Source organism: Tamandua tetradactyla, chromosome 7, assembly GCF_023851605.1.
Source record: "Tamandua tetradactyla isolate mTamTet1 chromosome 7, mTamTet1.pri, whole genome shotgun sequence".
In the NCBI taxonomy this organism is placed as follows: Eukaryota; Metazoa; Chordata; class Mammalia; order Pilosa; family Myrmecophagidae; genus Tamandua; species Tamandua tetradactyla.
Window position 1 is genome coordinate 59,215,908 of NC_135333.1, and position 22,025 is coordinate 59,237,932.

The 22,025-nt window shown below is 39.2% G+C and overlaps 1 protein-coding gene and 1 pseudogene across 3 annotated transcripts in view; both read left to right on the forward strand.

Moving 5' to 3' along the window:
* Positions 1-22,025, forward strand: part of LOC143691274 (aldo-keto reductase family 1 member C23-like protein) — a 460,654-nt gene that overhangs the window by 195,627 nt on the left and 243,002 nt on the right. The gene's annotated exons all lie outside the window — the stretch shown is intronic.
* LOC143689710 (aldo-keto reductase family 1 member C1-like) overlaps positions 1-22,025 on the forward strand; it is a 39,320-nt pseudogene that overhangs the window by 4,372 nt on the left and 12,923 nt on the right.

The window sequence follows — 22,025 nt, forward strand, 5'->3', positions numbered from 1 at the left end:
ATGGGGTCTCACCCTTCTCTTCTGGGCTTGTTGCTTTCAACTTCTTGCTGTCATGACTTTACCTCTGAGCATCCTCAGCTTCTGTCTTTTTCTTAGTCTTCTGCATCTTTGTCTCTGTGTCTTTCTTTGAATTTCATTCTTTTATAAATCTGCAAAAAGACTCTCTAGGACTTAATTGTGGCAAGTCTCAACTGAAATAATCTAATCAAAAGGTCCCACCCACACTAGGTTTATACCCACAGTAATGTATATGATTTAAGACATGATCTTTTGTGGTCCATAAAGCTTCCAAACCATCCCGTGGGCATATGGCTCACTCTTTCACCAGTGAAAAATCTGACTGTCCCTAGATAGCCTTCAGCTGCAGTGCTCTCTAATTTATAATCAGGTATTAGAGAAAAGATCCCAAAGTTCTCTTGAACCTCTAAGAATGTACTTTTCTTTAATAGCAGTGTCCTGTTCACACAGGGTATCCTTTCTTCACAAAAGAAGCTGACACTACCCCATGGATATTGAGTTCTGACATAAGCAGGTAAACCTTCTCCTGCATGATGGAAGAAGGAATTTTACTCTCAGTTCTAGAAGGGTACAGGTAATTGGATTTAGAATTATGGTCATATTATCACTTTTGTCAATCATGTGTTCCGAGGACTAGTGAGTGAGTGGCACACATAGAAATTTAGGAAACTTATAGGAATTTGGAATACAATGTACAATTTGACTTCCAGCCAAAATCCCTAGTGGAAATAAAAGTGAGACATGGAATTTTTGTGTCCTCTCTAACATTTTGACTAAATGAAATTTTGACTAAATGAAGCAGTCTTTCTTTCTTTACTGAATGTGATTCTTGGGAATTTCTTTTACCTAAAGTAGGTAGAAGGTTCACCTCTGGAATAAAATTTTATTGATAGGTTTAATAAAAAAAAGTAAAGCCCTGTTAACTCAAAGACTGTGAATGTCCTACAGTTCTTCTATTGTCTCATCTCTCTCTTTGAATTACTCATTATTCTGGCTAGTTCTTTTGTCCCTAACCTTATTATGGTATTCTTTCTGCCAAACTGGTATATGTTTTTCTGTTTCTTAACCTACTCCTTTATGTAATCCAACAGCAGGCATTCTGATGACTTTACTATCCTCTTTCTATCATACATAGGCTTGGAATTGCAATGTTCATCATTTAATTAATTATTTTAAAAATAGTACATCTAAGTCAAAGGATACAGATAAAAACAAGTAAAGGGATAAGCATAAATTTATCAGAAGGTGATCATCATGTGGAGAACATTAAAGTAAGGTAAGAAGGATGGGATCTGTCATGGGAGAGGTAACTGGGGGATTTGCAATTTTATCAACATCAAAGTGAGATCCTCATATAGATGGAGACCTTTGAGCCAAGATATGCAATGGACTGTGAGTATAGGGGACAGCTATGGGAATGCTATCTTGGGAGATGGAACAGCAAGTTCAAAGGCCTTTGGTTGGCCAAGTGCTTTGTGACCAAAGAAATCAAGAACAGGCCTAGGACTAGAAGTAGAAAGAGTATTATGAAGCCAGAGGACAAATGATTGGCAAGATACTGGAGGGCTTGTTAGGAAAGAGAGTGAATGTCCAGTATGACTTTGGTAGTCAGTAAAGACTTTTGATCTGGTTTTCTTTTTAAGTGGACCATCGTATATTTGCACTAAAACAGCAAGCACTAGCAATATGAGGCTATTTACATTTACATAAATTATGCATCATTTAATATGAAAAAGGTCAGTACTTAAGTCACAACTATCAATGGGGAAATACTCACGTTCATCTTGTGGCACCCATATAGACAGGGTTAACTATTTCCATCTTCAGAGAAAGTTCTATAGAAAAGCACTGTATCTGGCGGGCCGCGGTGGCTCAGCGGGCAAGAGTGCTTGCCTGCCATGCCGGAGGACCCCGGTTCGATTCCCGGCCCCAGCCCATGTAAAAAACAAACAAACAAACAAAATATAATAAAATAAGAAAATGTTTAAAGATGTTTCCCTTTCTTCCTCCCTTCCTTCCTTCCATCCTTCCTTCCTTCTCTGTCTTTCTTTCTTTCCTTCCCTTCCTCCCTCTCTCTAAAAAAAAAAAAAGAAAAGAAAAGCACTGTATCTAAATGCTATGGAGTACAGTATAAAAAGGAAGAATAGAAGCTGTAAGGCCGCTTGAAATAAAGGAGCATAATGATGATATTATAGCATAGGGGTATTGAAAGTGGAGAGAAGCAACTGGATTATGGACCACTTCTGAAGGTAAAGATGACAGGGATTTCTCCTGGAATGGACAGGGAATTTGAGACAGTGAGAGGGACTGATGAACTCTGAGTTCTTTGAACTGAGAAAATGGGAGGGTGACACTGGCATTCGTTTAGAAGATGAGAACTGCAAGAGAAAGTGGTTTGAGGAAAAAATAAGTTCTGTTTTGGACTAGTTTGGTATGAGAGCCTTATACAGACATTCCGATATTCATGTTAAGTGGCAGAAGAATCCAAAAAAACTATAAATGTGGAGGCTTTGTTTAGGTCTAAGTGGAAATATGAACTTGGGAGTCTTCAGAAAGAAGACTGTATTTAAACCATGAATCTGGATGTGTTCATTTTTGAGTGAGAGAACAGACAACAGTGATAAGATCTGAAGTCTGAACCTACCTAGAAGCTTCCAATATTAGAATTGACAAAGATGAAACCCTAGGGAAAATAACAGCATGGTGAAGCGTGGAGTTTAGTTCATGCTCCAGATAAGACAGTACCAACCCAGGAACAGTACAGAACAATTGCTGGGGCACCATCAGTGTCTGTACACACAGTGTACACCAGTCTGGACTAAGCAGAATGGCTGAGATCTCACATAGAACTATAAGTCCCCAAAACAGGGGAGGTCAGAGGCCCTCCCCCATGGACACAGCAGGCTGGATCCCCAAGGTGAAAAGGAAATAGACTTTAGTAGCAAAGAGTTAGCAGGACCAAACTTCAATTGTGGAATTAATTCACAAACTCTAACTACTGAAAGCAGGCCTCTCAGCACAGATAAACCTGGAATAAACAATAAAGGAACTAGGAGACTTTGCACTGCAGAGAGGGGTAAAGGCTGATGGAAAAATTTTTAAAAATTCTTTTTTTAGGTTGGACACCAAAAAATATTGGGAAAAGGCTAGACCAGAGGAAAAGGGAGCACATAGAACCTGAATGTATATAGAGCTACATACCAAGTCAAACCTTTGATTCACAATCTTGAGGAATGGGGATTGACTCTGAAAAGGATTTGTTGCTTTTCTCTTTTTTTTACATCATTACAGCTCATTAGATAGAACTGAACATAGTCTCAGGTTCCAGCAGTGCCCCAAACAAGGGAAGTCCTAAAGATTGTCTAAAAGACAAAGCAATTAGTCAGATGGGAGGGGTTAATTCCCTAAAGAGTATATGTGCCCCAAGAAAAGGGGACAGGGCCCACGTCAAGTGGAATCCTTCCTTCAAGAAATTCAGGCCCCAGTCGACTGGAAAACATAAGTAATACTACTACGTCCCTGTCTCAACAACACCCCCAGCAGGAAAAGCCTGTTGAAATTAAAGGCACCATGTCACTTTAAGTGAGTGAGAAGCCATGGGCAGGTAAGCATTACATGCTGAGCAAGATAGGAATACCACAGAGTCTAGAGGCTTCATGTGAAAGACTGACAATCTCTTGGGGTTCATGCTCAGGGAAAACTGATACTGGCTATTCTTTCCTTCTGAGACATGGGTTTGTCTGGGAAAGTCTGACTAGAGTCTATAATATCTGTTTAGAACCTCATCAAAATAAAAGGCACCATATAGGCAGGACTACTTAAACAAAAGAAGATTTAAAAAATGTGATCAGTTAAACAGAACCTATGCTAAATTTCTAGAATAAGTTCAATTGACTGTCAAAGAATAAATAAAGAGCAAAGTCATTCAACAAGAAAATCCTAGGTAAAATTATGACAACAACCTCCAAAATAAGCTAATTAAAGAATTCGAAAGCTTAGACACAAGCAAAAAATAACAAGTAATACTAGGAAAATCAAAGATATGGCCCAGTCAAAGGAACAAACTGACACTTCAGATGTGATACAGAAGTTGAAACAACTTCTTCAAGTTGTTTGAATAGACATGCAAAAGCTCATTAAAAATCAAATCAAAGAGTTGAGGGAGGATATAAAAAAGATATTGGGAAAACAAAAAGAAGAACTAGAAAGTGTGAAAAAAAGTAAATCACAGAACTTGTGGGAATAATAGGCACAATAGGAAAGAAAGAAAAGGCAATTGAGACCTACAACAAGAGATTTGAATAGGTAGAAGAAAGGATTAGTGCACTACAAGACAGAACATTTGAAATCTGACACACAAATAAATATAGAGAAACGAATGGAAAAATATGATCAAGGACTTGAATGACAACATGAAGCATGTGAATATATGTGTTGCAGGTGTCCCAGAAGGAGATCAGAAGGGAATAGGAGCAGAAAAACCACTGGAGGAAATAATCACTGAACATTTCCCATCTCTTATGAAAGAAATGAAATTATAGATCCAAGAAATGCCATGTACCCCAAACAGAATAGATCCAAATAGACATACTCCAAGACACTTACTGATCAGATTGTCAGATGTCAAAGACAAAAAGAATCTTGAAAGAAGCAGAAAGAGAAAAGCAATCCATCGCATACAACAGGAGCTCAATAATACAATGTTTGATTTCTCAGCAGAAACCATGAAGGCAAGAAGGTGGTAGAATGACATATTTAAGATTATGAAAGAGAAAAACTGCCAACCAAGAATTCTATTACCCAGTGAAACTTTCCTTAAAAAATGAGCAGGAGATTAATATATTTCAAACAAACAATCACTGAGAGAATTTGTGACTGTGAGACTTACTCTGAAAGAAACACAAAAGGGAAAAATGCAGGCAGATAGGGAAAGGCAGGAGAAAGAGATCTGCAGAAGACCATAGAAATGAAGATGATTATTAAGGAAATAAGAGGAAAAAATTAGATATATTACATAAAATGAAAAGTATTAATGGTAGAAGAAATTACTGCCTTTACAGTAATAACATTAAATGCTAGTGGATTAAATTCTGTTGTCTGTAGGAGACTCACTTTAGACCCAAAGGCAAAAATAAGTTGAAAGGGAAAAGTTGGGAAAGATATTTCATGCAAAAGCAATCAGAAAAGAGCAGGGGTCTTTTCTGCCATATTAATATCTGGCAAATTAGACTTCAAATATAAAACAATTCAAAGAGCCAGAGAAGGACATTGTGTGTTAATAATAGGAAAAATTCAATAAGATGACATAACACTCTTAAATGTTTATGCACTGAGCCAGTGTACTTCAAAATACATGAGATAAACACTAACAACACTGAAGGAAGAAGTAGATACCTCTATTATCATAGTTGAAATTGTCAATTCCACACTCTCATCAATGGACAGAATATCTACACAAAAGATCAATAAAGAAATAGAGATTTTGAATGATACCATAAATGAATGTGACTTAACAATTACAGGACACTACACTGCACAACAGCAGGATACACATTTTTCTCAAGTGCTTATGGATTATTCGCAAGAATAGACCATATTCTGGGTCGCAAAGCAAGCCAATAAATTGAAAAAGATTGAAAGAGTTTGACATTTGACATAAAATTGTGACATTCCACAATTTTAGGTTTTTACTTCTGGAGGTTGCTCTTATTCGAGCTTCAGTTAGACATTGCTCTAAGATACTGGAGAAGAAACGAGATATCAATTTAAGGATTAAGCAATCGTATTTGTTTGTTAAATCCTATCTTCTCTGTTTAACTCCATCATCACCTTTGATGCTTCTACCTCTCTCTTTATGGGTGTTTGGGCTATGATCATTATGAATTTTTCAGTCTGGAAGTTTCCATCAATAATATAGGGTAGGGAGTTGGAACTATCTGATGTTCTGGAGAGGCTGGGCCCTCTAGATTTCAGGACTTATCTGGTCCAGGGACCCATCTGGACTTTCTAGGAGTCTGGAAAGTTAGTACAAGGAACTCTTGTGGAATTTCATATATTGACCTAGGTGTTCTTTAGGATTGGCTGGGATGGTCCTGGTTGAGGTTTGGCAGGTTATGACAGGTAGCAATATCTAACTGAAGCTTGCATAAGAGCAACCTCCAGAGTAGCCTCTCAACTGTATTTGAACTCTCTCTGTCAGTGATAATTTATCAGTTACACTACCTTTCCCCCTTTTGGTCAGGATGGAATTGTTACATGATTACAGGGCCACATTCATCCCTGGGATTCATCTCCCTTGTCACCAGGGAGTCTTTTACCCCTGGATGTTATGTCCCACATAGAATGGTGCACAATGATTTCACTTGCAGAGTTGGACTTAGAGAATGAGGCAATATCTGAGCAACAAAATAGTTCCTCTAGGAATCATTCTTAAGCATACCTATAGGTAGACTGAGCCTCTCCACTACCTACATAAGCTTCACAAGAGTAAGCCCCAAGATCAAGGCCATGGCCTATTGATTTGGGTGTCCCTAAAGTTTGACACAGTATCAGGGCATTTTCTGATGGTAAAGTTTAACAGTTCCGTATTTTTTCTCCCATACTTCAAGGGAATTTGCAAATACTTTTTCATTATCTGCTAAACATAGTCTAGAATGTATCCAGACATTTCATTAGTCTATACATTATTAAATGACCTGTTTCTTATTATGGGCTCCCTGTGTTTCAAATGCTCAAATGACCTATACGGATAAGTTGAGTTAGATTGTATACTACAGAAAATTTTTATTCCATACCAAATATATCTTTCTTCCTTGGATGTCAGAGAGTATATGTGCTTCTAAAATACAGACATTGTGTTCATTACTTCAGTTGTCCTAGTTTCCTAGCTGCTGAAATGCAACACGCCAGAGATGGATTGGCTTTCAATAAAAGGGGATTTATTTAGTTAACATATAGTTCTTCAGAGGAAAGGAAGCTAAATTTCAACTGATGTTCTTTCCTACATGGGAAGGCACAAGGCAATCTATGCTGGCCTTCTCTTCAGCCTCTGGGTTCCAACAACTTCCCCAGGGTGATTCCTTTCTGCATCTCCAAAGGCCTGGGCTAAGCTGCAGGTGTTGAGATGAGGTATGCTGCACTGCTTTGGCAGTGATACATTGAGTGCTCTCATTTAAGCACCAGTCAATTAAATCAAATATCACTCATTTTAGCAGGCACACCTCCTAGCCACCTTCAGATGCAGTCAGCAACTGATGAATTTCATGAATCATTGGCTCATGTCCACAGCACCTTCACCTGGACAAGTTGATACCTGAACCTGACTATCACACCTGTGCTCTGAATTAGTTTAACCCCAATCTTATTGGGTTCATTCTTATCTCTAAATATCACATTATATATTTATAGATGTATACATAACAGCCTCTTGAAATCCAGAAATATTGATTAGCATAGTGGACTAAAGGTGTCTTCTCTAAAAGCTTACAATCTAGGCCCCTGTTTTCTTGTAAGCATTTTCTAAAGGAGACCATACCATTGTTGTCCTTTTATTTCTGCATTATTTTGTGGCACAAAATCTCCCACACATTTATTCACATCATTGTTTACCCCGTAACTTCATTCCTTTTCTGCATCACGACAACATTCATTCATAAATATACACCATTGTTTCACCAATCTACTTCTCGCTCAGTGTGTCTTTCAGCCACTTGAATTCATACAGGATCAGGTAGAGTGCCCAAAGTCAACAGTCCAGCAATACCCTCAATTTTAGATAAATTCATTGTTCCCAAGAGAAAGAAAACCAAGAAACACACCCTCACCAAGTAGGAAATCTAAATCATCTCTTATCTCTTGTCCCTACCCCTATTAATTACCTCTGTGTTGCTATGGTAGTGCTGATGTTTTCCTTTTTAACATAGTGCATAGCATGCAATAGCAGTTTGCCCCCTGTACCCTGGACTTAAACACTCTTTGTATGTGAATTATACCTTTGAAATAGTTCTTGCAAGAACTAATTTATACTTCTTGTGTTAATCAGTGGGACACATAGGTCTACACAACCCCTTTCATTCTTGTTCTTCTTCAGTATGGGAATATTACTTATAGGCCTACTAGAGAACTGCCTTCATTTTATCTATTTGCTTATATTGGAGTTCAACCTTATTAGCTAACCATTCACCCATCTCTGGCTTCTATGTATTTCTATTTCCCTATATTCTGTATTATAAACCTCTGACTTTACCTTTGCCATGGTCACAAAAGTGGAATCATACAGTATCTATCCTTTTGTGCCTGGCAAATTTCACTCAGCATTATGTCCTGAGGGCTCATCCATCTTGTCATGTGTTTCAGGACATCATTTCATCTTACTACTGCATAGTATTCCATCATATGTATATACCACATTTTGTTAATGCACTCATCTGATCATGGGCATTTGGTTTGTTTCCATCTTTTGGAGATTGTGAATAATCTGGCTATGAACATCGATGTGCAAATGTCTGTTTGTGTCATTGCTTTCAGCTCTTCTGGGTATATACCAAGTAATGCTATTGCTGGGTCATAAGGCAACTTGATATTTAGACTCCTATGGAGCCAGCAAACAGTCTTTCATAGTAGCTGCTCATTATACATTCCCACCAGCAGTACGTAAGTGTTCCAATTTCTCCACATCCTCTCCAATATTCAGTTTCCTGTTTGTTTAATAGCAGCCGTACTTATAGTTGTGAGATGGTAGCTATTGATACCACCTCACATGATACTTGTCTTGATCAGCATTTCTCTTATATCCAATGAAAATGAACATCTCTTCATGTTCTTTTGAGCCATCTGTATTTGCTCTTCAGAAAAATGCCTATTCTTACCTTTAGCCCATTTTACAATTGGGTTGTTTGCTCTTTTGTATTGAGTTGTATGATTTCTTTGTGTATACAAGATATCAAACCTTTGTCTGTTAAGTGATTTCAAAATATTTTCTCCCATTGGGTTGACTGAATCTTCACCTTTTTGAGAAAGTCTTTTGAGGTGCAGAAGTATTTGATTTTGAGGAGTTCCCATTCATCTAGTTTTTCTTTTGTTGCTTGTGCTTTGGGTGTAAAGTTTAGGAAGCTATATTGCATTCTAAGTCTTGAAGATGTTTCCCTACATTTTCTTCTAGAAGATTTATTGTGCTGGTTCTTATATTTATGTGTTTGACCTGCTTTGAGTTAACTTTTGTATATGCTGTACTATAGGGGTTCTCTTTCATTACTTTGGCTATTGATATCCAGATCTTCCATGCCCATTTATCGAAAGACTATTTTGTCCCAATTCAGAGGAATGGGGGGCTTCATAAAAATCAGTTGACCATACATCTTGTGTATTTCTGCAATCTCGATTTTATTCCATTGGACAATGCTACAATTTTTGTGTCAGGACCTTACTGTTTTGAACACAGTGGCCCTATAATATGTTTTAAAGTCAAGGAGTGTTAATCCTCCCACTTCGAACTTCTTTTTCAGGAAGCTTTTAGCTATCCTGAGTCTCTTTCTCTTCCATATGAACTTGATAATTAGCTTTTCCATGTCTTCAAAGAAGGATGCTGCAATTTTGATTGGAACTGTGCTGAAGCTGTAGATCAATTTGGGTAGAATTCACATCTTAACTATATTTAGCCTTCCTATCCACAAGCAGGGAATGTCTTTCTACCTATTTAAATTTCTTTGATTTCATTTTGCAATGTTATGCAGTTTTATGTGTACAAGTCCTTTACGTCCCTAGTTAAGTTCATTCCTAAGTACATGATTCTTTTAGTTGCTATTTTGAATGGATTTTTTCCTTAACTGACTCCTCAATTAGGTGATTACTTGTGTATAGAAACGTTGATTTTGCCACATTAATTTTATATCCTGCCACCTTGCTGAATTAGTTTATTACTCAAGTAACTTTGTTGTAGATTTCTCGGGATCTTCATGTCATCTGCAAATAATGAAAGTTTTACTTATTCCTTTCTAATTTGGATGCATTTTATTTCTTTGTCCTGCCTGATTGCTCTAGCTAGAACTTTTAGTATAATGTTGAATAATAGTGATGACAGTGGTCATCTTTGTCTCATTCCTGATCTTAGAGGGAGAGCTTTCAGTCTCTCTCCATTGAGTACAAAGCTGGTTATTTGTTTTTCATATATGCTGTTTATCATATTGAGGAAGTTATCTTTGACTCCTATCTCTTGGAGTGTTTTTCTCAGAAAAAGATGCTAAATTTTGTTGCATGCTTTTCAGCATCAATCGAGATAATCATGTGGTTTTTCTCTTTAGATCTGTTAATGTGCTGTATTGCATTAATTGATTTTCTTGTGTTGAACCATCCTTGCATTCCTAATACAAACCCCACTTGGTAGTGGTGTATATTCTTTTAATGTGTTGTTGGATTCGATTTGCTATCTATGTTCATGAGGGAGATTGGCCTGTAGTTTTCTTTTCTTAGAGCATCTTTACCTGGTTTTGGTATTAAAATAATATTAGCTTCATAAAATGAGTTATAGAGAGTCACTTTGTTCTGAATTTTTAGGAAAATTTCGAGCAGGGTTGGTGTTAATTCTTTTTGGTATGCTTGATAAAATTTCCCTGTGAAGCTATCTGGCCCTGGGCTTTTCTTTGTAGGGAGATTTTTGAGGACTGATTGAGCCTCTTACCTTGTGATTGGTTTGTTGAGAACTTCTATTTTTTCTTGAGTCAGTGTTGCTTGTTTGTGTGTTTATAGCAATTTGTCTATTTCATCTGAGTTGTCTAGTTTGTTGGCATGTGGTTGTTCATAGTATCCTCTTATGATTTCTTTTATTTCTTCAAGGTCTGTGGTAATGCACCCTTTGTCATTTCTGATTTTGTTTACTTGTATCCTCTCTCTTTTTTTCTTGGTCAGTCTTGATAGTGGCCCATCCACTTTATTGATTTCTCTCAAAGAACCAACTTTTGGTTTTATATATTCTTTCTATTGGACTTTTGCTCTCACATTCATTTAACTCTGCTTTAATCTTTGTTATTTCTCTTCTATTTACTTGGTGTTAGTTTGATGTTCTTCAGGTGAGTAGTTAAGTCCTCGATTTTTACCCCTTCTTATTTTTTAATATAGGCATTTAGGGCAATAAATTTCCATCTCAGCACAGCCTTTTCCACATCCCATAAGTTCTGATAAGTTGTATTCTCATTTTCATTTGACTCCAGATAGCTACTGATTTATCCAGCAATTTCTTCTTTGACCCACTGATTGCTTAAGACTGTGTTATTTAATCTCCATATATTTGTGAATGTTCTCCTTCTTTGGTGGTTATTGAGATCCAGTTTCATTCTGTTATCAACAGAGAAATAACTTTGAATGATTTCAATATTTTTAAATTCATAAAAACTGCTTTGTCCCCCAGCATATATCTATCCTGGAGAATGTTCCATGAGCACTAGAGAAGAATGTATATCCTTGTATTTGGGATGAAATGACCTACATACGTCATTAGGTCTAATTCATTTATCAAGTTGTTTAACTTCTCTGTTTCCATGTTGCTCTTCAGTCCGGCTATTCTGTCTATAGAGGAAAGTTGTGTATTGAAGTCCCTCATTATTACTGTTGAAACATCTATCACTCCCTTCTGTTTTGTCAATGTCTGTCTCATGTGGTTTGGAGCCCTGTGATTTGGAGTATGTGTATTTATGATTCTTATACCTTCTTGGTGAATTGGCCCTTTAATTAATATATAGTGTCCTTCTTGTCTCTTATGATGTGTTTACATTTAAAGTCTATTTTGTCCAATGTTAGTATAGCTATTTCTGGTTTCTTTTCATTACAACTTACATGGAAAATATTTTTCCATCCTTTCAGTTTCAATCTATTTGTATCCTTGTGTCTAAGATGAGTCTCTTGTAAGTAATATATAGGTAGGTTATATTTTATAATTCATTCAGCCAATCTTTATTTTTAAATTAGTAAGTTTAGTCCATTAACATTCAAAGTTATTACTGAAAAGGCATTTCAGGAACCCACCATCTTATCTTTTTATTTTATTTGTCAGAAATATATATTCATTTCCCTCTTTCTCTTCTTTATCCTTTAAGTTATCCTTACTGGTACTCTTCAATCTTGTGCCCTCCTCAAGGCCTCCCACTCCTGTCCTTTTTTTTTCAATGTGCAAAACTCACTTTACTATTTCTTTATAGGGCTGGTCTCTTGTTGACATATTCTTTCAGGATTTGTTTGTCTGTGAAAATTTTCATCTCTCCCTCAGTTTTGAAGGATAATTTGGCTGGTGTTTTAGTCTGCCAAAGCTGCCAGAATGCAACACACCAGAGATGGATTGACTTTTAATAAAAGGGGATTTATTTAGTTAAAAACATATAATTCTTCTGAGGGAAGGCAGCTGATATTCATCTGAGGTTCTCTCTTACATGGAAAGGCACGAGATGATCTTTGGTGGCCTTCTCTCCAGGCTTCTTGATATCAGCAGCTTTCCCCAGGATGATTCCTTTCTGCATCACCAAAGGCCTGGGCTGAGTTCTGAGTGCTGAGATGAAGTATGCTGAGCTGCTTAGGCTGTGCTGCATTGACCGCTCTCATTTAAGAATCCAACCAATTAAATCAAACATCATTCATTGCAGCAGGCACTCCCTTTAGCTGACCGCAGATGTTATCAATGACAGACGAGCTTCACATGTCATTGGCTCATGTCCACAGCAACAGAACTAGACACCTTCACTTGGCCATGTTGACACCTCAACCTAACTACCACAACTGGGTACAGAATTCTTAGCTGGAATTCTTTCTTTTTCAGCATCTTATATATCATGTCACTGCCTTCTCAACTCCATGGTGCCAATTGAGTAATCTGAACTCATTCTTATGTGGTTTCCTTTGTATTTTGTTAATAGATTGTTTTTCTCTTGCTATTTTCAGCTTCTCTTCAACGTTTGACAGATTGATTAGTTTGTGTCTTCGGGAAGGCCTATTTGGATTTATTCTGTTGGGAGTTTGTTGGGCTTCTTTGATTTGAATATTTATGTCCATAATAAGGGTTGAGAAGTTTGCTCCCATTATATCCTCACCTACACTTCCTAATCCTTTACTCTTCTCTTCTTCTGGGACACCAATGATTCTTATATTTGTGTCCTTTGTTTTATCTATCTTCTCCCTGAGATCCCATTCAAATTTTTCTGTCTTCTTTACCATTTGCTGTTTTGAGGGATCAAAATAAATTATCCTATCATTTATATCACTTATTCATTTTTCTGTCTGTTCAAATCTGTTGTTGTGTTCCTCTAGTTTGTTTTTTATTTGGTCAATAGAGACTTCAATCTCTGTGATATCTGCTATTTTTCTATTTATTCTTTCAAATTCCTTTTTATGCTCTTCTACTGTCTTCTTGAGCTCCCTTATGTCATTAGCCATCCCACTTATTTTATTAAGTAGAGTTATATGGAAATCTTTGATTAGTTGTTGCATTGTCTGTGTCTCCCCTGCTGTTTTAATCTGATGATTAAGGTGGGCTATCTCTGTCTGCATTGTAATATTCTTAGTTATCTTCTATTGTTTTTGTTGCATGTAATTATCTTGATTGATTTATTTTAGGTGTTGATTTCCTTCAATAGTCTAAAGCCTTGTGTTTGTGGGGTGGGTAAGTAGCAGGAAGCAAGGTACAGCCCAGGTTACAACAAGTCCAGTGATGAATTTCAGTGCAGGTATAAACACAGGTTGGGAATGTTGCTCTGGTGTTTGTGAACATGGGAACCCAGTGGCCAAGGAGGATGTAGCTGTGTGGGTGCACAGACTGGGGGTGTAATCCTATTGTGCACTGGTCTAGGGAGTGGGAACCTTTGTGCCCGTGTGCAGAGCTATGGCAGTGGGTTAGCATTACACCTTCATGGGCTGGAGACAGATGTGGCCTGTCTCAAGGTGGTTCTTGATTAATTTACTGGAGTTTTTTTAAAGTAGTGACGTTTTGGAGAAAACAAAGTTGCTTGAGAGCCAGCTCAGATGCAGACATTTGGAAATATTTGGAGTGTCAACGCTGAAAGCAGATTCCTACATGTGGATTTCTGGAGATACAGAGCCTGGCAGATGTTGCCACATGCCTTCCTGTGAAATTTTAAGAAGCCCAGAAGCCAGAGTTGTGGCCCAGAGATGCTATGTGAAAACCCACAGATTCATACAGAGGAAACCACTGGCCTCAGAAGCTGGAAGCAACAGAATCAGAAATAAAGAACAACAGATGCCAGCCATATGCCTTCCCATGTGACAGATATCAACCTTTCTTGAATTGAGGTATCTTTGCCTGAATGCAAGTTTGGAGATTTTTATGGTCTTTAAGCTGTGAACTTATAACTTGATAAATTCCTTCTTTAAAAGCCAAAAAAATAAAAAATGAAACTCTAGAATGAGAAGAATCCACGGGATTAGAAGGACCACCAAAATCATTCTGTGCCTGGAAGCAAGTGATGAAAGTGTTTTAAGGAAAATTATCAACTATATCAAATGGTACTGCTAGATCAAATGAGATAGTCACCATTAGATTGAACAATTCAGGTTCTCAACAAAGGCTGTTTGGTTCAATAGTGTCATGGAGAACCTTATGAGAAAGGAAAAGGGAGAAAGTGAGGGGAAGCATTGGTTGCAGTATGTAAAAGAAGCTCTTACCTCAATGTACAGTAGTTTCCCTGGTTTTCTCTAGAGAGAAACAGTCATTTATTTCTACTTAACTTATCTCTCTGCCTGTTAGTTTTAAAAATTTTTTTCAAAGCACTCAAAGTCTTTCAGTTAAATGATCATTTAAAAATACTTTTATTGATAAAACAGCATACAAACACAAACATTCTTAACATAAAAACATTCCATACATGGTGTAGAATCAATGGCTCACAATATCATCAAGCAGTCTGTGTTCATCACCATGATCCTTTTTGAGAACATGTGCTCACTCCAGAAAAAGAAATAAACAAAAAAACTCATATATATTATACCACTTACCCCTCCCTCTCATTGACCACTAGTATTTCCATCTACCCAATTTATTTTAACGTTCGTTTCCCCTATTATTTGTTTATTTCTTTATCCATATTTTTTACTTAACTGTACATACCCTAGATAAAAGGACCAAGCATCAGGCACAAGTTTTTCACAATCACACAGTCACATTGTAAAAGCTGTATCATTATGCAATCTTCGAGAAACAAGGTTACTAGAAAACAGCTCTACAGTTACAGGTACTTCACTTTAGCTACTCCAATACACCCTAAACTGAAAAGGGATATCCACATAATATGCAAGAATAGACTCCAGGATAACCTCTCAACTCTGTTTGAAATCTCTCAGCCACTGACAGTTTATTTTTTTCTCATTTCTCTCTTCTCCCTTTTGGTCAAGGAATTTTTCTGTATCCCTTGATACCAGCTCCCAGCTCATCCTGGAGTTTCTGACCAATGTTGCCAGAGAGATTTACACCCCTAGGAGTCATGCTCCATGTAGTGGGGGAGGGCAGTGAGTTCACTTGACCTGTCAGCTTGGAGAGAGAGGTTACATCTGAGCAACAAATGAGGTTCACTGGGGGTGACCCATAGGCCAAGTTTTAGCTAGGCATAGCTCATCCATTATAGGGGTAAGTTTCACAGCAGCAAACCCCTGGATCAAGCTCACAGCCTGTTGATTTGGTTGTCTCCACTGCTAGTGAGAGTATCAGAAATTCTCCAATTGGGGAAGTTGAATCTATGCCCCTTTCTCCCCATTCACCTAAGGGGATTTTGCAAATACTTCTTCATTCACTGTTCAGATCACTCTGGGAATTATCAGGGCATCACACTAACCTAGACAAACAAACAAAAGCTCATGCTCTATTCAAGATTCCTGTTCAACTAAACTGATCATATATGTTAAATTAAGAAATGCACTACCCAATATATAAATTTTGCTCCAAATAAACATCTCTCCCTTTAGTCTGACACAGAAGTTGAAGCTTTAAGATATAGATGATATCATCCTTTAACTCGTCTTTTGATATACCTTAGTCCTATCCAGATCACCTCCATTCATATCTCTACTCAATGTCTGAAAATAGTCATTTCTTGATACTGGTTCTTATTAACAGTGTGAACTTTCATCATTTAATGATCTATAGCCATTTACAGAAATCCATCCTCTCAACCTCTTCCTCTCAGGCCCAGGAGAAGTATAAGGATAAAGAATTGACCAAATACATCAGTGTGTCCAATTTTAACCAGAGGCAACTGGAGATGATCCTGAACAAGCCATGGCTCAAGTACAAGCCTGTCTGCAACCAGGTGAGCAGCCAACTTAGCCCAAGAGGGCCTTTCCCTTTTTTTTTCTTCACTCCTACTTTCTCTGCTTCTAACACAGAAATAAATGTGTATATTTCTGCCACTCCTACCATCTTACATTTATAGACCAGAATATTCAGGAGACTACATCATCTGTCTAGGAAGGCAGGTTTAGAATCCTTATTGCATCTCAGCTTGGTAGTCTTAGATTAATGATGCACAGACCATAGCAATAAGTTATGAAAGAAGAGGAAGTGAAAAGACATTAAAGAGGGCTGGAAGAGTCAACTACACCTTTAGGAGGAAAGTCTGCATTTATCTGAACTTTAAAGCATGGCCAGGAATTGGGTGGGTGAAAGTGATTTGGAATGAGTTCCATATAGTAAGGAATCCAGTAAACATGGAAGAGTGATTATGAACAAGAAAGAGTGAGAATAAGATCAGATAGGTATTAAGATATTGTGTTGGGATTTGAATCCTCAGTCATTTATTCTGGTTTTTCACAAAGGAAGCACACATTTGGCAGAAATTAACATGACATGATTAAATAATCTTGGTTTGCAGGATTACATTATCAGCCTAAAGTAGGGATAAAGGTGGAGGAAATCAACTCTAAGGAACTATGCACAAGTAGCAAGGACAGACCTTGTGACTAAATCCCAGTCTGGTTCTCCTCTTTTGTTTCTACAGTTAAATTAACTGTTTAAAATATCAAATCTGAAACTGGTTCTTTCTTTGAACCTACCTTTTAAGAACTTGGACTCTAAGTGGTAATGGTCCTACATTGGACAATGTAATTATAAAATGAAGAATGTCTTCTCATTATAGACTGATATACATCCATGGATTCAAATAGAAACAGAAAAATATGTTGTAAGTCATGCATGAATTCCCTCCTTAATTTCTTAAATTTTTCAAAAAAAGTAAAATTTAAGATATGATGTAGCTAACATGCTAACATGCATTTTTCCCCATGTCATGTTGATTCTCCCCTTTCAAATTAAGTTGTAGACATGACATGCCACACACCTCATATTCCATTTCATAAAAATGAAGGTACTCTCCCACAACACTCACAGTTTTGTGATTGTATCTAAGATAATCACAATAATTCCTTAATATCATGTGCTTACCAATTCATATTCATATTTCCCCATTTAATAAAAATAAATCATTTGCTGGTACTTCCTTTTAACCAATTCCATTGCAGCTAACTTCATGCTTTTCTACATTACTTTAGGCTCTTTCAACATCTAAAATATGACTCAACCATTTTCATCCCATGATATACTGGAAGATTTTGTCTAGTACTCTACTTATAGGCAGTTGCCTATAAGTATTTTTTCCTGTATACCATCCCATTTCCAACACCTTGCAATGCTGACATTCATTAGTTCTGCCTCATACAAAAATATTTTTATACTTTTACAATTAATCACCATTATTGTCCACTCTAGACATTCCCGAGTTACATTGTCTCAGTCTTTATCTTCTCTCTTTCCTTCTAGTATCAAATGTGTGTCCAGCCCTTCTCACTTCAACTCTCAAAGTTTACTTATTAATGTTAGTTCATATTAGTGAGACTATACATTATTTGTCCTTTTGTTCCAGACTAATTTCACACAGCATAGTATCTTCAAGGTTCATCCACATTGTTGCATGCTTCATAACTTTATTCTGTCTTAACAGCTGCATAATATTCCATCATATATATATACCACAACTTGTTTAGCCACTGTCCATTGATGGACATTTGGACTGTAACCATCTCTTGGCAATCATAAATAGTGCTACTATAAACATTGTTGTGCAAATGTCCATTTGTGTCCTTGCTTTCAGTTCCTCTGATTATATACCTAGTAATAAGATTGCTAGATCATATGGCAATTCTATACTTACCTTCTTGAGGAAGCACCAAATAATTTCCAGAGTGCTGACACCATTTTACATTCCCACCATCAGTGGATAAGTGTGCCTCTTTCTCCACATCCTTTCCAGCACTTACTTATGGGGTAGCTGATGGCTGGGGGTAAGCGGCCATACTGAGTCAGTCACACAGACACAGAGCACATAGCACACAACTCAGGAGACAACCCTCAGGGGAAAATGGAAGGTGTCTGCTTTATTCAGGAAGTACACAGGATTATGTAGGCTGGGAAGCATGCAGGGACATGTGTTGGGCTGGGATTGGTGGTCGTTGTTGCTAGGCTTGAGGGCAGATTTCTGGGATTGGTCACCATTGTTGCTAGGGTGGAGGGCAGATTTCAGGTCAGCCATTTTGTGTTGCCTTGCATCAGCCACAGCAGCCATGTTAGTGACATTTTATGGCTTCTCCAACAATAGTGATATTTTATGGCTTCTCCAAAAATTCTTCCTTTTTTGTTTTTTAACTTTCTGGGTAACTGTGCCTATCTTAGGTTGCCTCCTCCAGAGGTCTTACGCATCTTTGGCTCCCAGCTAAGCCACCAGAAGTGCAGGGCAGCAGCACCTGTCTTAGGTTTCCTCCCCAGGAGGTCTTACCCGTCACTGGCTGCCTGCTGATCTGCACACAGGAGGACTGAGATGTGCAACTTAGGCTGGCTAGTATGGAGACCGTGGAGATGCAGGCGATGCTACTTTATGACAAAGCCAAAGCCCAGACAATGGGAGTGCATGCAGGAGGGGGTAGGCCAGAAACCACCAGTGTTTGGGAAGGGGATGGGGACCTCAAGGAGCCCGAGGACTTCCTTGGGACTCAGGGGTACACAGCAGCTGGTGGGAAAGCAGGTGGGAAGGGTGCACAGGGGGTTGTTAACGGCAGCTCACAATACAAATCTTCAACATGTTTCTCCAGTGCTTAATGTCCTCTCAGCCATGTCTGCAATAAGTCTTAGACAAATGGTTTAGCAACAGGCCTTTAAGCTAGGGGGTTTGTCATACTTTGGTTGCAGCATCATCATACATAGAGCTAGGGGAAAGAATAGGTTGGTATTGTTGCATAAGCACCATAAGGTGGAGAGCATTAACCCATGCTTTAATGAAAGCTAGGAGGTGCTTAATTACACATGGGCCTATAGATATCAGGACAAGGAGGATGAAAAGGGGTCCCAGGATAGAAGAGATAAGGGTGGTTAGCCATGGGGATTTATAGAATAATTTTTGGTACCAGGTCTCTTGGGCGTCCCGCTCACGCTTACGGGTCGCAAGTCCTTCCCTGAGTTTGGTCATGGACTCCTTAATTACACCGGAATGGTCTGCGTAAAAACAACATTCCTCATCTAAAGTGGCACAGAGCCCTCCTTGCTTGAGGAAAAGCAGGTCTAAGCCTCTCCTGTTTTGGAGAACGACTTCTGATAGGGACATAAGGGATTTTTTCAAGGTAGGTGATGGAGCTCTCAATGCGGGTTAGATCTTCATCCACCGCAGCTCTTAAGCTGAAGAGGCCCTGTTGTTGGAGGGTGATAGAGGCGATGCTGGCACTTAGGCCAGCTATGCCAAAAAGAGAGGCAAGAGTAACGGCTGTGACGAGTTCTCTTTTTTTTCTTAGCATGGCTGGAAGCCGCACATCCCAGTATTGATAAAGGTCCTCTTCTTTATGGAAGAGGACATGGGGCAACACAGTCACTAAGACACACAGTTCTCCCGTCTCCATGAGGGCCTTTTGCGCTATGCAAGGGGTAAGCCCTGTGGAAGAGCACAGCCATTTTGCCCCTACTGGGGGAATATAGTATTTACCGTGCGACAGAGAGGATGATTGAGCACAGCTCGTATTTAGGGAGGTGGAGACGTTACCAATGCAATGCCCAGAGTGAAGAACGGATTGCATGGTGAGACCAATTTTTCTGCCAGTCCAAGGACTTTGGGAGGGATTGTCCTCGTCAGAAGTAGTAAACGAGGCATTAACAGCTATGGCATCATAATAAGGGGGCTGGGTGGCGACACACAGCCAACAACTGCAAGTAAGGTTAGGAAAGGAGGAGTTTAAGGAAAGGAAAGCAGCTTGGAGCATTGACCAGAGTGGGGTAGAGGGAATGGAGGGAGCAGAGGAAAAGCTTGTTTTGTTTGAGGGTGATAATGTTGAGATGGGAATGGGATTGGGAGAAGGAACAGCCTAAAGTGGGGATATGAGTATTCTGTTAGGCCCAATGGCAGATGTCTGCTGCATTGCTTCCTTTTTTATCATGATAAGACCCCCTGGGTCGACCCCTTCCAAATAATATCTGAAGCCCCATGTTCGGCCGATCAGCCAAGAGGGACCAGTAGGGAGCTGTACAGTAAGGTTCAGTTTTTCACAGTTTGACTTATCGTATACATGATTGATGGAGTGGTCATGGGGTTTGCATCCAAAAAAAAGGGGTCCATGTTAGAGTTAGGTAATGATCAGTAGAGGGAGGTTTCCAAGTAGTGGCTAGTGTTTCACACCCCCAGTATGCACAGTAGTATTGGTTGGGAGCATTGCAATACCGTTTTCCTGGGTTTGAGGATGGGCACATGTAGTATTGGGCTTTGTTAAGGCATGGTGTGCCCTCTGGAAGCAGAACTAGATCACAGGCATAAACAACGAAGGAGGGGTGGCCTGTGATAACCTGGGTCTGCACAATTTTGGAATCTTCCCATCGTGCTAAGGTCCATTTCCAAGACTGGTGGGGGTTGGAAGGGAAGGGTGTATATTGGAGGGAGGCATCGGGGAGAAGCAGAAGCAAGAACGAGAGGAGAGAGAACGGTGAGAAGGGTGACAAAGACACTTGCGGTTCATGCTGATGCAGGGTTTGCGGGAGCTCGTCCATTAGACAGGGCGGGCTTGGTCAGCCAACTGGGGATCCAAAGGGGCTGGTCTGTGTTTTCTGGAAAGACACAAGCAAAACCTCACCCTTGGGTTAAGAGTGGGTGTGGACCCTTCCATGTCTTTGTGAGTGGGTACCTCCATGTAACCAGAGGGATGGGTGTAGGCACCTCCCGAAGGCCAGCCCAGTGCTTTACCATGGGTGAGCACTGGTGAGCATCAAAGGTCAGAAAGGTTAAGGTGATAAGGGCTTTGTTGAGACAATCTCGGGGGTACCCTACTGGGAATTGCTCCTTCAGTTTTTTTAGTTGCTGTTTAAGTGTATGATGTGTGCGCTCAACTATGGCTTGTCTTTGGGGGTTGTAGGGAAGGCCAGTTTTGTGAGTTATGTGCCAATCAGTGCAAAACTGCCGGAAAGCCCTTGATGAGTAACAAGGCCCATTGTCTGTTTTTATAGCACATGGCACCCCCATAGTATTGAATCCCTGCAGGCAGGTGGAGATCACGTTTTGCTTTTTCTCCAGGGAGGGCAGAAGTATGGATAAATTTGGAGTATGTGTCCATAATGACATGGAGATACTTGAACCTACCAAAGCCAGGGAAGTGTGTAACGTCCATTTGCCAGATGGCATTAGGTCGTAGGCCACGTGGATTTACTCCCTGTGGTTGTAGTGGGCCTATCAGAAGAAGGGGCCCACACTGAGCACAAGTACATGTGAGGTATTTGCACTGTTGCACAGAAAGTGAGGGGAAATCCGTTGAAGGGATTGTGCTGACATGTGAAATTTAGCATGGAGTACACGGGCCTGGTCGATGTCGGAGCTCAAGACATGGACCGTGAGCGCGGAGTCCATGGCAGCGTTACCCTCAGCAAGGGGTCCGGGGAGCTCAGTGTGTGACTGAATGTGCTGGATGAACCAGGGAAATGCACGGTTTCCCAGGAGGTCTCTCAT